General features: G+C 40.3%; 1 protein-coding gene across 2 annotated transcripts in view; it reads right to left on the bottom strand.

Moving 5' to 3' along the window:
* The window catches only part of pomgnt2 (protein O-linked mannose N-acetylglucosaminyltransferase 2 (beta 1,4-)), a 130,948-nt gene that overhangs the window by 50,180 nt on the left and 62,982 nt on the right, over nt 1–17,786 (bottom strand). The window contains exon 1 of one of the 2 annotated variants that reach the window (XR_011352157.1): nt 1,114–1,365. The exons of the other annotated variant lie outside the window; for it this stretch is intronic. The gene's annotated coding sequence lies outside the window, so the exon portion shown is untranslated. Of the gene's footprint in view, nt 1–1,113; nt 1,366–17,786 lie in introns of those variants that run through there. 2 annotated transcript variants of the gene reach the window in all.

A 17,786-nucleotide genomic window follows, 5' to 3' on the forward strand; every position in this document is an offset into this window, starting at 1 on the left:
CTGGAGCCAGCAACAAGAAGAAATGGTACAAGAAAATACACATGGTGGAAGTCTGAACTAAAAATATACTGGATGCTGAAGCATTCAGAAGGTCAAGGGAGAGAAGCAAAGTTTATATTTCAGGTTGATCAGAGCTGGGAATGAGAAAATAAACTGCAAATGTGAGAACTCTGAAATAAAAACAGAAAATATTAGAAACACTCAGCATGAAAGGGATTTCCTCTCTTTTCCAGTTCTGACAAAGAGTTGACAACCTGAACATTAATTCTGTTGCAAGCATCTGCAAACAATTCGGCATCCAACCTTATGATGGATCAGTTGAAGCTGGTTGAGCTTCAAGCCCTGCCCTGGGGAAATCCTCCAGAAGCGTTGTTGGTCTGGGACGATTGACCTCTATAACCACATCAGTTGTCCTCTGTTGGAGATACAACTCTAACCACTGGGGTGTGATCTCCCTGATGGCATTGACTTTGCCTTTCTACTTGACTAAATGCCACCTTGACCTCTCACTCTCATCTCAGCATCAGTCCTTCCATCTTTTGCTGAAGTTTGGAGGCAGGCTGTTTGAGTGATTAGTCAGTCAGCCAGATTGCTGCCAAAGCCAAGATTTACAGACAAACTCACTGTTCACACTTAACTAGCAAGACCAAACAATGTAAATTAAATGACCAAACTCAGATGAGTACAATATTCTAAATAGCAAACCCAGCCGCATACTGATGTGAGAGGGTAGATTCTCGTCCTTGGCTGAACACACACAAGATGCCACTGCAAACATATTCAAAATATCTATATTTATTTCAAATGACACCTGTATTTATATATGTGATTATTATGTGCTGTGTATAGTGTGTGTATCTGCATGCACCATAATCCAGAGAAATGCAGTTTTCTCAGGTTGTATATGTACAGAGAGATGATAATGAACTTGAACTGTACAGGTACACCCCGACTCATGACCATAATTCGGACCAAAGGATCAGTCATATCTCGGAATGGATGTTTGCCAAAATAGTGTTTGTGTTGAAAAATATGAAGAAAAATAAACATGGTTCATGTTGTATTTGACAAACTTTAACAGGGATACAAGGGCATGTAAACATGCATACTTACCTTGTTAGTCAGCATCCTGGGGCCTGTAGGCTGGGTGTGGTCATCTTGATTCCTGTGAACATGCACAGTGGGTTCACGTATTGGAGTTCAGTTGGTACATGCGCGAGAGTTAAGGGTGCAAATTCAATATTGTTGCAGAAAAGAATCATAAATATGGGGTGCTTTTAACTTAGAATAAAAATAGAAATATTGCATTAAATTGGTACATCTTTGAAAAGGAATCAGGGAATCATCTCCCTAGTAAATCGACACAGTTGGACACCTCGTTATATTCAGCCCTGAGGTCAGCTTTGCACCAGATATCTGTGCTATCACAAAGGGCAGTTGCTTCCATCTCTGTTATGTCAACTGACCATTCCCCTGTCACAATGCATCTGCCTGCTGAAATCTTCATTCACAACTTTGTTACCTCTAGACATCATTGCTGAACCTATTACCTGCCCTGCCTGTCTCATTCTACAATTTGTAAATTTGCTGCTTGCAGAACCTGCAACATATTGCACCCACCCTATGAATGATTGCTAGACTTCATTGCCTGTGTTCGTTTATAATTCTCATACATTTTCAAATCCTTCTGTGATCTAGCCCCCCCATTTCTGTTGTCTCCGACATCCCGCTATACTATCTGCATTTATCCAATTCAGACTTCTGAACGTTCCTGATTTTTCACTGTTCCCTCACTGCTTCCAAAGCCCTTAAATCCCCCCCTTAACCTCTCCACAGTTCTCTCCCTCTATAAACAGTCCTTTAAACGTTGTCCGTTCTCCTATGTAAAAGGCCCAATATAAGATCATGTCCTCGGTGGCAATGTAACCTGAACAAACACCAACTGAAAATTCAGATTCAGTAAACAGTCATTTATTTGGTATTCATTGATTTGCAATTCTCATGCAACTTGCATAAATTTGCTTGCCTGAAAACAAGCTCCCACAGTGAATTTTATTTTGAATGTTATGTAAAATAAGTGTGAAAATACATTTTTACATTATTTTCATTCATATACAAGGTCAGAAACATCTTTGAATATTTGGCATTTAGTGTGATGGTGGAAGTCATTAGCTGGACATAATTCTGCTCTTTTTACAGTCTTAAACATTTATAGTCTTAAACCTTGTTATCACCGTATATACTTGTGCAATCATCTAATTTTTTGGACCACTTTTTTGGAGCAAGGATCCGCAATAGGGAGCTTGGATGGGCTGGTGGTTGGGGTATTGGGAGTTTGGATGAGCGGGCAGCAGGGGCAAGGATCCACGGTCGAGAGATTGGATGGGCAAGCAGCCATGGTGTCAAGAGCTCTGATGGGTGGACGGCCAGGGTGAAGGTCCACTGTTGGAGGGGGGTGGGTGGTTGTGGCCAAAAATAAGGGGTTGACATAAATGGGTCATACAAAATCAACCAATTTTGGGCCTAAAAAAAGGGGTGGTTGTTGACTATCACACAGTATTGACGATTATATGAGTATATACTGTATTTAAAGGTTTGTGCATAGACAATTAATACGTTATGCATGGTATTGATTTTGTTGAGTAATTCTCATCCATTCGACATCCCTATTCCCTGTGAAAGGCATATCTTGATGAAGGGTTCAAGCTCAAAACGTTCGTTATGCTTCTTTATCTTTGCTACATAAATTACACTGTTTGATCAGCTGAGTTTCTCCAGCATTCTGTTTTTACTTCAACCATGGTGTCTGCAGACTTTCATGTTTTTAACCTCATGGAAAGTTGATGACTAAGAGTATGTTGTATTGATCTACACTTTATCAATATGTTCTGTTGAATCCATAAACAGAAATCTATTTAATTGCAAGTCATAACTTTCCTTTTACCAAACATACCTAGCTGTTGTCATCCAACTTTGGGTGAATATTAAACTCATCCTCTACTATAGTCTTTGGCATCACATTTCTACATGGAATGTTTGGACCATTGCAGAAAAACATGCTGCAGTTTATATATTAGTTTAGTTTTACATTTCCTCAATATTGTATTTATAGGAGGAGATTGTGATGGTGTGGCCCTATGTACTCTGCTCCGGACATAACAAAGACCATTAGAGAACAATACGGGCCTTCAGCCCACAATGTTGTACTGACCTATGTAAACCTACTCCACAACAATCTAAGCCTTCCTCCTTCATACCCATAGATTATATTTTTTTTTATATCCATGTGCCTATCTAAGAGTTTTTTGAATCTCCACCACCCCCGGCAATTCATTCCAGGCAACAATCCCCTCTGTATATAAAAAAATACATAAAACTATAATAACCACATAACAATTACAGCCTAGAAACAGGTCAACTTGGCCCTTCTAGACCATGCCGAACATTTTCTCCCACCTAACCCCACTGACCTACACTCAACCCGTAACTCTCCATTCCTTTCCCATACATATACATATCCAACTTCTCCTTAAATGCTAATATCGTGCCATTTCATCTGGAAGCTTGTTCCACCACTCTGAGTAAAGAAGTCCCCCCTCATGTTTCCTCTAAACTTTTGCCCCCTAACTCTTAGCTCATGTCCTCTTGTTTGTATCTCACCTTTTCTTAAAGAAAAAAGCCTCTCCACGTCAACTCTATCAATAACCCTAATAATTTCAAATACCTCAATCAAATCCCCTCTCAACCTTCTACAAGCAAAACATTTCTGAACATTGTGCACAATGGCAGACAAACGCAGTATCCTGCCACCAAACGCCTTTGAACGGAAAGCATGGGCCAAGCTATTCAACCTACTTGCGGAAAACGAAACGCCTGTACCCAGCTACAGCACCAGGCCAGTCCGTTTGTTACTGGGAGAGTCTGCTTATAGGTGGGATTTCACTATCGCGGGCGTACTCCAACCAATCCTAGGGGTGGATTTACTGAGGGCCAATAACCTACTGAAGCAACCCCACTGCCAACTAATGTGACAGCCGTCCGGAACTTCCCAAGGCCCTCCACGATCAAAGGTTTGCAAGAGTTTTGGGCATGGTGAACTTCAAACAGCGTTTTGTTCCCGCGGCTGCCAAGATATTACACCCACTTTTCCACCTCTTGACATGCAAACAAAAGCTGTTGACTTGGAAGCCTGAGGCAGAGACAGCATTCCAGGAAGCTGAGGCGGCGCTAGCTAAAGCAACCATGTTAGCGCACCCACGCACGGACGCCCTGTTAGCACTAACAGCAGACGCCTCCAACACAGCAATAGGAGCAGTTCAAGAACAGCGTGTCAATGGCCACTGGCAGCCAAAAAAAATACGAAACACTATAAACGTATAAGGTTGAGAAAAACATCATGAAAATAAAGCGGAAGTATTACGAGCTAGAAAAAAAATGCACAAAATACTGGCTTGGCAACTTAAAACAGAATAAGCTAAAAGAACTGTATTGGCATCAAGGAAAAAGGACAAAGAAATTACATATAACCCAACAGAGATCAATGAAAACTTTAAGGAATTCTACAAGCAATTATACCGAACTGAGAACGAAGGGAAAGAAGACAAAATAGATGAGTTTCTAGCTAAAATTGAACTACCAAAATTACAAGAAGAGGAGCAAAACAAATTGATAAAACCATTTGAAATAGAGGAAAAACAAGATACATTAAAAAAGCTTCCGAACAATAAAACGCCTGGGGAGGACGGACTCCCAATAGAATTCTATAAAACATTTAAAGAGTTACTAATTCCTCCTCTCCTGGAAGTAATGAACCAGATAGAAGAAACACAAAACATGCTAGATTCATGTAAAACAGCAATAATTACAGTAATACCAAAGATGGTGAAAGATGCACTAATACCAACATCATATAGACCAATATCTCTCCTTAACTCAGATTATAAGATAATAGCAAAACTATTAGCAAACAGATTGGCTGACTGTGTAACTGTGTACCAAAAATAGTAAAATTAGATTAAACTGGATTTATTAAGAAAAGACGAACAATGGACAATGTCTCTAAGTTCATTAACTTAATCCATGCAGTACAAGGAAATAAGACGCCAACAGTGGCTGTTGCTTTAGATGCAGAGAAAGCCTTTGACAGGGTAGAATGGAATTATTTATTCAAAGTATTACAGAGGTTCAATCTACCAGAGAAATATATTAATTGAATTAAAGCATTATATAAGGGTCCAATGGCAAAGGTAACAGTAAATGGATATATATCAAACCAATTTAAATTAAGCAGGTCAACTAGGAAGGGATGCCCACTATCTCCCTCACTGTTCACTTTAGCAATAGAACCATTGGCAGAAAATAAAATAAAAGGGATAAAAATAAAAGAGAAGGAATAGAAAATCAGTCTATTTGCAGATGACATCATAGTATACTTAAAAGAACCAGAATTATCAATAAAAGAATTACATAAGAAATTGAAGGAATATGGAGAAATATCGGGATACAAGATCAATGCAAATAAAAGTGAAGCAATGCCAATGAATAATACAGATTTCACAAAGTTTAAAAATGAATCACCATTTAAATGGCAAACACAAGCAATCCGATATCTAGGTATTAGACTAGATAATAATCTAGGCCATCTATACAAATTAAATTATCAGCCATTAATGAAGAAATTACAAGATGACTTAGAACATTGGAAAGATTTACCACTAACACTGATAGGAAGGGTAAATTGCATTAAAATGAATATCTTCCCAAGAATACAATACCTATTTCAATCATTACCAATTCCCTTAACAGAGAAATTCTTCAATGAGCTAAAGAAAATAATAAGGAAATTCTTATGGAAAGGGGGGAAACTGAGGATAGCGCTAGATAAATTAACAAAATGGTACAAACAAGGGGGCTTACAGCTACCAAACTTTAAGAATTACTATAGAGCAGCACAATTAAAATATCTATCAGATTTTTATCAAACAAGGGAAAAACCAGATTGGACCAAGTTAGAGTAGATAAAATAGGGGAGAAGGTACCAGAACATGTACTTTATAAGTGGGATGAAAAACTGGTTCAATATAGAAGTTCACCAGTACTGCACCATCTGCTCAACATTTGAAAGAAGATTCACGTAGAGAGGAAAAAAACAAATTACTAACTACCAAAATTATTATTGAGGCAAAATCAACTAACCCCTTTCACAATAGATTACCTTTCCTTTAGAGAATGGGAGAGAAAAGGGATTAAAAGAATAGAAAATTGTTTTTTGGAAATAATTTATTATCTTTTGAACAAATGAAGTACAAATATGGAATAACTCATGGTACAATGTTTGCATACCACCAACTGAAAACCTACTTAAAGGACAAACTGGGAAGCAGACTGAGATTACCAGAAGGAAGCAGTTTTGAATATGTGATTACAGACACAATGATAATTAAAAGATTTATAACAAACATGTACATCAAGCTGCAAGAGAAAGAAAATGATGAAATAAGCTATAAACCCAAACAAAAGTGGGAACAAGATCTAAACGTAAAGATAAAAAATAAAATATGGGAAAAGCTATGCTCTGGAACTATGAGAAATATAATAAACACGAGGTTATGCATGATACAATATAATTGGTTACAAAGGCTATAGATCACACCCCAAAAGTTAAATAAATGGGATCCAACATTATCAGATAGATGTTTTCGCTGTAAGAAGGAAACAGGAACAACAGTACATGCAATTTGGGCATGTGAGAGAGTGAAAAAGTTTTGGGAAGATCTAAATCAGGTATTAAAAAAAATCGTAAAAAGCAACATACCAAAAAATCCAGAGATCTTTCTTCTAAGTGATACAAAAAGTAAAGAATTAGGCCTCAAACTGGATGAAGCGCAAAAAAGATTTATTATGATAACCTTAGCTGTAGCAAAAAAATGTATAATGTCAACTTGGAAATCAGAAGAGAGCCTGAGAGTACAGCAATGGTACATAGAAATGAATAAATGTATTCCATTCGAAAAAATAACAATTTAAAAAATAAAGTCATATTATTTGAACAAATTTAGGAACCGTACATGGAACACAACAGAGAGGGCCTACCGCAGACCTCCACCCCCTAAAATGATAGAATGAGAAGAAGACAAAATGACTTGATCCAGTGTGTAAAAGTAGATGACACCATTTTCTTGTTTATTTTCATTGTGTGATGACATTGTTTATTGTATTGTATATGTTGAATGTTTAATGGGTTTGGAGGGGGGGTGGGAAGGAGGGAGGGAAGAAAATGACACTGCGTATATTCAAGACAGAAATGTTTGTGTGTATTGTGGTTAATATGGTTCATTGTGTGAAAAATAAAAAATTAAATTTAAAAAAATGGCCACTGGCAGCCACTTGCCTTTTTTTCAGCCGCTATCTACAGCCCCCAGAACAAATACAGCGCCTTTGATCAGGAACTGTTGGTGCTTTATCGAGCTGCGAAACACTTCTACCATTTCCTAGAGGGACAGCAGTTCATTGCATTCACTGACCCCTCTCTTTTGCCCCATTGAAAATCTTGGACCCATGTGTAAAGGTTAAAATCTTGTGATTTTGCTTTTTAGTTAATTCTGTGCCCATCTCTTTTAGAAAGTATTGTTTGTTGTGTTACCATAGTGACTACGATGTAATATATCGTAATATCCATGCAGACTAAGAGCTTGCATCTCATTCTTCAATGAATTATGGAGATGTGAGTTCAAGGTAATTTTCTTTGAATTCATCTTACTTCTTCTTGAAAATCTCTTTAAAATTGAATATAATTATATTTTTAAATACAGTATATGCTTTGTTTATTCATTGTTATGAAAATCTTAATATGAAATTATGCAAAATGTTTATTTGTTTTATCAATGAATTAAAGCTGAATGGTGTTGCATCTACAAAGTTTGGTTCATTAGATTAATTGGACAGTAATTCGGAATATCATCCCCACGTTTCCTTGAAGATGACACGTTTTGAAATTTGGCAATACTAGGACCTGGAAAGTGTCGTCTTGTATCATGGACAGCGAGGCAACAGCGACATCTGTCTTTTCCTTTCTGAATTCACCACTGACATTCAACTTGTGTCAGGGAAAGACAATGTCATTGCAGACGCCCTCTCCAGACCAGAGATCAGCTCCATCACTGGGGGCCTGGACTTGAAAGCATTGGTCACGGCCCAGCAGAGGGATGTGGAGGTGCAAGCTTCCCGGACTGCCATAACAGGACTCCAGTTGCAAGAAATCTAAATGGGCACAGAGACAACTACACTGCTCTGCAACTTTTCCACAGGTAAAGCCTGGCCTGTAATATCAACAGTGTGGCGCAAAAGACTTTTTGACTAGGTACATGGCTGTTGCACCCATCAATATGGATGACAATCAAATTTATAGCATCCAAGTTTGTCTGGCATGGATTAAAAAAACAAGTCTCCAAGCGGACAAAGACCTGCCTGTCTTGTCAAAACTGCCAAGGTCCACAAACACATCAATAGCCTTGTGCAGTACTTTCCCCCACCCACTCAAAGGTTCTAACACATACATATTGATATCATTGGACCTCTGCCCGTATCACATGGCCACAGATACATCCTCACCATGGTTGATCAATTCACTCACTGGCCGCAAGCCGCATCAATGGTCGATATAACAACCAAAACTTGTGCCAGGACTTCCTATCTACCTGGGTGGCACAGTTGGGGTATCAGTGCATATTACCATCGATAGAGGTGCAGTTTACTTCAGCACTGTGGGCCACCTTGTCTCAGCTCTGTGGCACCTGACTCCATTTCAGTACGGCCTACCACCCACGGTGCAACGGACTAGTGAAGCATTTTCACAGACACCTGAAACAGGTCCCATGTGCACGACTCACAAGACTGCAGTGGCTGGACACATTGATGCTAGGGATACAGACCACTCCAAAAGAGGACCTGCAAGCTTCATCAACTGAGCTGGTTTATGGCACACTCCTGTTGGTGCCAGCCGACGTTCCACCGTCGCCCGCCAGAAGCAACTCAACAGCATTGGACAAGCTCAGTGCTTGTGCCAGTGACTAGGGGCGCTGGCCCCAATTCCAGCCACAAGACATGGCTCAGCACCCACGCACGTACTGGTGGACCTCAACTCAGCGGACTTTCTGTTTGTCTGCCCCCCAACTCAGGGAACACAGCTGCAGCATCCCTACATCGGTCCATACAAAATGCTGATAAACAACGGATCCACCCTGCTCTTGGACATTGGAGGCAAACATGAACTTTATACCAGGGACCAACTCAAAACCGCCCATGTGTACACAGCCGAGCCAGTGCCATTTCAACCTCCATGTTGCCGTAGTTACCCCCCACCCCAAACAACTCAAGACTCAGACTATTACACTGGGTGATGATTCTCTGGGGGGGGGAAGGGGGGAGGAGTACTGTAGCAGCAGCTGAGGGGCGGGGGTTCATGCATGATTCTGGTCAACCACACGTTCCGGGGGTCCGCGGTAAGATGGTGCTGGACCCTCTTTGTCTCGGGCACGAAGTCAGGAGACTGGGGAATGCATCGGGAGCATCGTGACGTCACTTCCAGTTTCAGGATGATCAAACCACAAGTGATATAAAAGTTACCTGTAAAATTGATTAAAGCAGTTTTTTTGCTGACCTCAACTTGAGTCAGATATTTAGCTTGTAGCTCTGCCCTTAAGGTGCCACAATCATTTGAATTTTAAAAAATATTTTAGTTATGATTTTCCAAAATTAAACTCAGTTATCAACATTATCAGTGTCAATATTAACAGTATCAGCATTGACTACAATTTACAATTATCCATTTTATACAATTTTCTGCAGAGTTCAAGCTCTTTTCATCTCCCTCCCTCCCCAACCCCCAAATTTAACACTCAACTAACCACAGTTACACACAACATTCAAGACACTCACAACAAAGGTATAAGACATATATCAGGGTTGATGTTGTTTGAATCTTACCTTATTTATGACCAACTGTGGAAAAGAAAGAAAAAGAAGAGCTAATCTGTTGCAGGGAGGGTTAAAGAGACTCATTTATTAAAATCGAGAGGATCATTTAAATCTTCAAAATTTAGTTTTAAGAGTTCAAATTCTTCCCATGAGAAATGGAATGCTGAAGAAAGCCAAATGACATGCTGAAGAAGTACCTCATGTTAAACGCAAAAGGAAAACTGCCCCTATTTTGTCTGAGGAAGATTTGAGGTTTACTGGTCAACATTTTAACTCAAAGATTCTGGAGACAGAGGAACTTTGAAAAGTACAAACTGACTTTATTCTTTTTGTTTTGCCTATGAAACAAGTATTGATCCAGAGTGGTGGTAGAGATCACTCTTGTTCAAGGCTAACCTCTGGCCTTGTGAAGAAAGAAAACTATAAGCTGTTTGAATTTTATATGTTTGATTGTTATTTGTAATTAATTGTGTAATTATTATTTAAGACATTGCATCTTATAATAATCAGGGACCGGTATTGAAGGAATAACCTTGTTAGGTTGGCGTTCTGAGGTCAATTGGCTGGGCACAGCCATCTTTGTTCTCATGCACATGCACGAGTTCCAGGAGCATGCACAGGGCGTTAATATATTAGAGTGCCGGTTGGAGCCAGTTGTGGCATGAAATGGGAGTTTTAGAGTATTATACAACATGGTGGCATAATAGTAGAGTGAGTGAAATGCTCATAATTTTGTTGACTGTTTTTAACAGTTTTTACAAAGAGTAAAACCAGTCAACAAAATTAGTAATTTCATTGAATGTTAAAGAAGATAATGACAAGTTTATGTGTTAACTAAAGGATTTAAATACATCTGGACTTGTATAGGAAATAATGGAAATACTTCATGAACAAATGTTTCAACTTGCCTCCGTGACTATTTATTGGATCAAATTCGCTACGCCCCTACTATCCAGAATTCAAGTAACTGACCAAAAAAAATCTAGAAAATTAAATTGTAAAAATTAAAATAAATAAGAATAAAATAATAGGTAGATGTACATAAGCTTGAAATTGTAAATGTTCTCTGAAGTAGCACATAAACCTACGGTGATGATTGGAACAAATATTTAGCCAGAGGAGTGCCTTGGTCATCCATTGATCATAGCAGATGTTTGAATTCTTCTTTGGCTTGGCTTCGCGGACGAAGATTTATGGAGGGGGTAAAAAGTCCACGTCAGCTGCAGGCTCGTTTGTGGCTGACAAGTCCGATGCGGGACAGGCAGCGGTTGCAGCGGTTGCAGGGGAAAATTGGTTGGTTGGGGTTGGGTGTTGGGTTTTTCCTCCTTTGCCTTTTGTCAGTGAGGTGGGCTCTGCGGTCTTCTTCAAAGGAGGTTGCTGCCCGCCAAACTGTGAGGCACCAAGATGCACGGTTTGAGGCGTTATCAGCCCACTGGCGGTGGTCAATGTGGCAGGCACCAAGAGATTTCTTTAGGCAGTCCTTGTACCTCTTCTTTGGTGCACCTCTGTCACGGTGGCCAGTGGAGAGCTCGCCATATAACACGATCTTGGGAAGGCGATGGTCCTCCATTCTGGAGACGTGACCCACCCAGCGCAGCTGGATCTTCAGCAGCGTGGACTCGATGCTGTCGACCTCTGCCATCTCGAGTACTTCGATGTTAGGGATGAAAGCGCTCCAATGGATGTTGAGGATGGAGCGGAGACAACGCTGACGGAAGCGTTCTAGGAGCCGTAGGTGGTGCCGGTAGAGGACCCATGATTCGGAATAAAGTTGTGTTAAACAGCAATGGCGTCGCTCAGGATGAAAAGCTGGTTGATGCTGCCTGCCATTGCGGTGACTCTCTCAATGCGTTTCCTTATCCCTGCTAAGAATCCACCCCCACCAAGTCAGAGGCTTTATCTATAAATTTGGGGGAGGGGGTTTAATTATCTATAATGCCACTGTTTGTCTTTCAGGCGGCTCTGTGGAGGGGGGGGGGGGGGAACCTGCAGTTGCAGCAACAATTATATGTCCTCAAAGAATGTGACGGAAATTTTAAAAAATTCTTTAAGAGTTAAATATTTGTGCAAGTGAAGTTTGTTCAGTATAAGTACAGTACAGCATTTTTGTCTTTTAAATTGTTTATTCTTAATGCAGGTGTATTAGTTAGTGTATTGTAAGAGTGTTGTGTGCCTGAAATTCATCCGGAAGTCACACCACATGTCAGTACATGGTGTGCTCTTTGTTCCACTTAAAGTTACAAAGTTATAGATAATGTTACAAATTGCAGGTAGAATGCCAGTTAAGATTGGGCTCAGACCACTGGTCAGTGTGTGTAATGATAGTGATCATGGTTGCAATGCAACTAGCCATGCCTTAATGTTTGATTAGACTTGGCTGCCAGCAGGAGGCTGACACACAGTATGTAGATCTGTAATGGAGAGTTGCAGCCTCATGGCCTGCCTCATGGTGCTGTTTACAATTTTAAAGTAAAGAACCTTTTCCCTCATCCATCTGTTGTCTAAGAACTCACTCATACGAATACAAGATGAAACATGCTGTCAGAAGTGGGATGAAGGTCAAATCGAAAGTCAGCAACTGATCAGTGAAGAGAAGCTAACACAGTGAAAAATGCAAGAATTACATCCACCAGTGAATCTTCAGCTGACAGATAATGTGGCTGAAAATTGGAACAGATTAAGCAGAATTTTGGATTGTATTTAATGGCAGTCAGTCCTGACGAGAAAAGTGATAAAGTGAAAGCATCAGTTTTCTTACATGTCGTGGGTGATGAAGCCCTGGAGGTGTATAATAACTTCACACTTGCTGCTGAAGGAGACAAAATTAAACTGAAAAAAAAAATGGAACAGTTTCAGGCATACCGCATCCCTAAACGTAACGTGACATTTGAAAGGCACAGATTTTTCATGTGTACAGAAAACAGAAGAAAGTATTGATCAGTATGTGACTGAATTGAGAAACAGAAGGAAAATGTGTGAATTTGGTGAACTGACTCACTCACTAATAAAAGACAGACTTGTGTGTGGTATTCCAGATAATAGTCTTAGAGAAAGACTGCTAAGAAAGCAAAACCTAGACCAGGAAAAAGCCATAGCACTCTGTAGGGCTACAGAAACTAAAAGAGCTATTCAGTGAAACTAGCTGCAACGTGGATGCAGTGAGCAAGAACAGACATAAACTTTAACAAAAAGTGTGCCAAAGTGGAAAGAGAGGGGTGGCCAGTGAACGAAAAAGAAAGGGACAATTAAAAGCCTTGTCATCGATGTGGTACACAACACCTACCAAACAATTGTCCAGCCTATGGTAATACATGTTATATGTGCAACAAAAGCAATCATTATGCCCATTGCAGTAGGAACCAAGTGCAACAAAGCAAGGTTCATGCAGTAGATGAAAGGGAGATAGAGGAATTCTATGTAGACATTGTGACTGAAAACAAGAAAGAAAACAGAGACTGGATGTTGAGATTAAAAGTTAAATTGGATACTGGAGCACAAATTAATGTAATATCAGAGAATGATTTTAAGAAAATTACACTGAGACCAAAGATGTATGGAACAAAAGTGAAGGTGACAGGATATTCAGGTACTGATATACCAGTGCAAGAGAATGCGAACAAAGAGCACATGCTAACATTCATCGTGATACGAAAGGATGTACAGGCCATACTAGGTTTAACAGCATGTGAGAAACTGAACCTGGTAAAAAGAGTCCTCGTTGTGGAAAGCGAAGGAGAGACAGCCTATGATGAACACATGAAAGAGTACAATGACCTATTTCAAGGTCAAGACTGTCTTCCAGGGGAACACACAATCAGAGTGGATAAACGTGCCACTGATAATACATTCATGCAGAAAAGATCTGTTTGCTCTTCAAAAACAACTAAAGGCAGAGTTGGACAGGATGGAAAGCCTGAACGTGATTCAGAAGATAGATGAGCCAATGGAGTGGGTCAGTTCACTCGTCGTTGTGGACAAAAAGAATGGAAAGCTTAGAATTTCCCTGGATCCAAGAGATCTAAACAGAGCAATAAAGAGAGAACATTTTAAGCTTCTGACACATGAAGAAATCATGTCACAGTTTGCAAATGCAAAGTTTTCCAGCAAACCAAATGCATCATCAGGATTTTGGCAGCTAAAATTCGATGAAGCAAGGTCAAGACTGTGCATGTTCAATAGTCTATTTTGAAAATACAGATTCCCAAGGTTACCATTCGGAATTGCCTCAGCTCCTGAAGTGTAAATTGTCTATGAGCGCCTGGACATAGTTGATACCTCAATGGATGACATAATAGTATGTGGAACCATGAGAATGAAGCATAATGAGAGATTAAGGAAAGTGCTGAAAGCAACAAGGAAAGCAAACCTGAAGCTGAATAGAGAGAAATGCCAGCTCAGGATGACAGAACTAACATTTGTAGGAGATATTATTGGCAGTGAGGGCATCAGACCAGATCCCAGAAAGGTGTCCGCCATTGGGAACATGCCAAGGCCACTATGCAAAAAGGACGTACAGAGGTTTTATGGGTAATTTTATATCCAACCTCTCAGAAAAGATGGCTCCATTGAGAAGACTAACAGAAAAGAACATTGAACGGGAGTGGAATCATGAGAATGAAAAGTCATGGAGGGAACTAAAGAAACTGCTCTCAGAGGAACCAGCTCTGAGGTTTCATGACCCAGTGAGACACATCAGGATAACATCAGATGCATCATATCGTGAGCTTGGTAAAGTTCTTCTGCAAAAATATGATGACTGGCAACCCATTGCGTATGCATCAGGATCAATGACAGACGTGGAGACGCGATACCCTCAAATTGAAATGGAGCTGCTCAGCATCACATACACCTGTAAAAGATTTCATCAGTTTGTGTCAGGACAAGCAATCAGTGTAGAGACTGACCATAAACCCTTGATTTCATTGTTCCAAAACCCATTAAATGAATGTCCACTTAGAATACAAAGAATATGATGATTAGGCTGCAGCACCAGAATGTGGCGTATACTCTGGGTAAGCTAATGTACACAGCAGACACGTTGTCTAGAGCTGTTGACACGAGAGAGCCCGCTAACACCAAACTGGATGAAGATGTGAATGCCTTTATAAACATGATCACAAGTACACTGCCATATCAGATGCAAAAATGGAGCTCATGAAGTCAGAGACAAACAAAGATGAAACACAGACAACTGAGAAAAAAACATCTTGGATGGATGGCCCAACATGAAGCAGGACTGCTGACATGACATTGTAGAGTACTGGAACTGCAGGGTGGAACTATCAGAGGGTTGAAGACATTATCAACAAAGGAAGCAAAATCCTTAGCCCAAAGAGTCTGAGAAAAGAGATGCTAAAAAGGATCCATGGAGGACATCTTGGAATTGAAAAGTGTAAGAAAAGAGCACAAGAAGTGATGTACTTGCCAAGAATCAACAATGATATAACAAATGAAGTGTCAAACTGTATAATATGCCGGAAATATCAAGTAAGCAATCCTACAGAACCACTAAAGCCACACCCAGCACCATACAGACCTTACCAGACGGTAGGCATTGACCTATTCGAATGTCAAGGGAAGGCCTATCTTGCAGTCACAACTATTACTCCTTGTATACAGAGGTGTGTAAACTGAACATCATCACTGCAGATGCTGTAATTACGGTATGAAAGCCATATTCTCCAGACATGGTGTGGCAAGCAAGGTCTTCACAGACAATGGACCCCAGTTTTTCAATTTAAAGTGCCAACAGTTTGCCAAAGAGTGGGACTTTGTACACACATCAAGTCCTCATTTTCTACAGTACAATGGTCTAGTGGAAAAATCTTGTACCTTGCAATTGGCTAGTTCAAATCACTCAGCGTCTTTATTGGCTAAAGCCCTGTATTTAGCACCAGCACAGAGGACACTCACTCTCTTTGCTTTGTGGTGCTAGCCACAGTCACTGGTCCAAGCCAGGTCGGTGCTGCAGTCATTGCTTGGAAGGGTCATGAGTAAGGTGCACACTGAGCCATGGTATTGCTGTAATTCAAATTGCTATAGATCAATACTGGTAGTAGAGCCACCACTCTCAACTGATCAGGGGTCAGAGGGTGTGCGAATATCTGTGGGTACAGTGGTACCAGATCTACCTCCCCTTATTCGGGGGTCTGGGAGGGTGTGTATAACCCCTGCTTAATGGGTGCGAATGACTACATCGCCTGTGTAAACTAATACTTTTGTACTGTTTAACATTTTCCCATTTGTTTCCCATTACGATCCCTTATAAATTGTGGATGCATGTTCCCATACTCCCTTATAAATTCTCTCTTTTTAATTGTTGTGTTAATAAAGTTATGTTTGATTGCAAATCCTTGTGTCCAGATTTGTCTCTCTTTGAACCCACCAGACCTGATGCTTACTCAGCAAAACAAGAAGTCTCATGCAAATGTAAAATACACTTATCTGGCATCTACCAATCCCCACAGGTGGCAGATACCATGGATTTTTACTGTACCCATATTAGTCACCTTATGTCCTTTGTCACTCCAAAGAAAAAGTCCCTGCTCCGTCAACCTTGCTTCTTAAGGCGGGTTCCCCAATCCAGGCAACATCCTCTTAAATTTCCTCTGTACCCTCTCCAAAGGATCAACATTCTTCCTGTAATGAGGCAACTAGAACTGAATGTAATATTCCAAGTGTGGTCTAATCAGCGTTTTATAGAGCTGTAATATTAGCTCATGGTTCTTGAATTCAATCCCTCGACTAAAGAATGACCACATACCATGTGCCTTCTTCAATGATCTGGACCACAAGATCTCTCTGTTATTGTAGAAGAGATGGTTAGGAAAGTTATAATTTTTAAAAATCTCAGTGGTTTTGTTCATGAGTAAGACTGCTATTTAGTCGTCATATGTTTGGCAACCAGAGATTACCAAAAAAAAATGAAGAGGCAACATTAACGAGAAAGGCAACTCGCATCTGTACACAGGCTGACACCCCACTGCACTACTGATGAGGGCCACACTGTCATAAGGTTAATAGCCCAATCTGAAAGCTGCTGATGCAGACTGGTTTGTACACTAACTATTCAGGTGAAGGGCAGCACTCTCAGTATACGGTCCAGTTCCTTAGCACTAGAGCCTCAGTACAAAATTGAAGTTTCAGGGCTCTGCTGACTTTAAAAAAAAATGTAATTTTAACAGGCCAATTCAGCCCTACAAGTCCGTGCCGCCCAATTTACACCCCATTAACCTACAACCCGGTACATTTATTTCAAGGCTGTAATGGCTCTGAAAAACAAGTCCACAGAAAGCAAACATGTTTTACCATCATTTTCCCTGCTGACCTGAAGAATGAAAGGCTGATAAGATCACCTAATCATTCCTGAACCTGTACAGTGTAGAGACTGAACTGCCAAGGTGCTTCATATGAACTTTCAGTGAGGGTACTTCATAAACTAACTCTCCCTGAAGATGTGCCTATTCCAGTGCTGCCAGAATTTTGACCATGTTGACTGCCATGGATTCCAGGAGCTGCTCCTTCACCACTCAACACTCCTCCCATCAATTACACATCTCTATTATAATAACACCAGCTATCCAGATATGGATCTGCCGCCGTCTGCGAGGAGTTTGTTCATTACCCTGTGTTCACATGGGTTTCCTCCCACATACAGGGTTGGTAGGTTCATTGGTCAAATGGGAGTATTTAGGTGGCAGAGGTTCATGGTCTAGAAGGGCCTGTTACCATTCTGTGTCTCCAAACTTAAAATTAAAACCACCATTCAAGGCAGTTAGGGTCACAGGAAACAGAGAAGATGGCAGTTCAGA

Source organism: Narcine bancroftii, chromosome 2 (genome assembly GCF_036971445.1).
Source record: "Narcine bancroftii isolate sNarBan1 chromosome 2, sNarBan1.hap1, whole genome shotgun sequence".
NCBI classification, from domain to species: Eukaryota; Metazoa; Chordata; class Chondrichthyes; order Torpediniformes; family Narcinidae; genus Narcine; species Narcine bancroftii.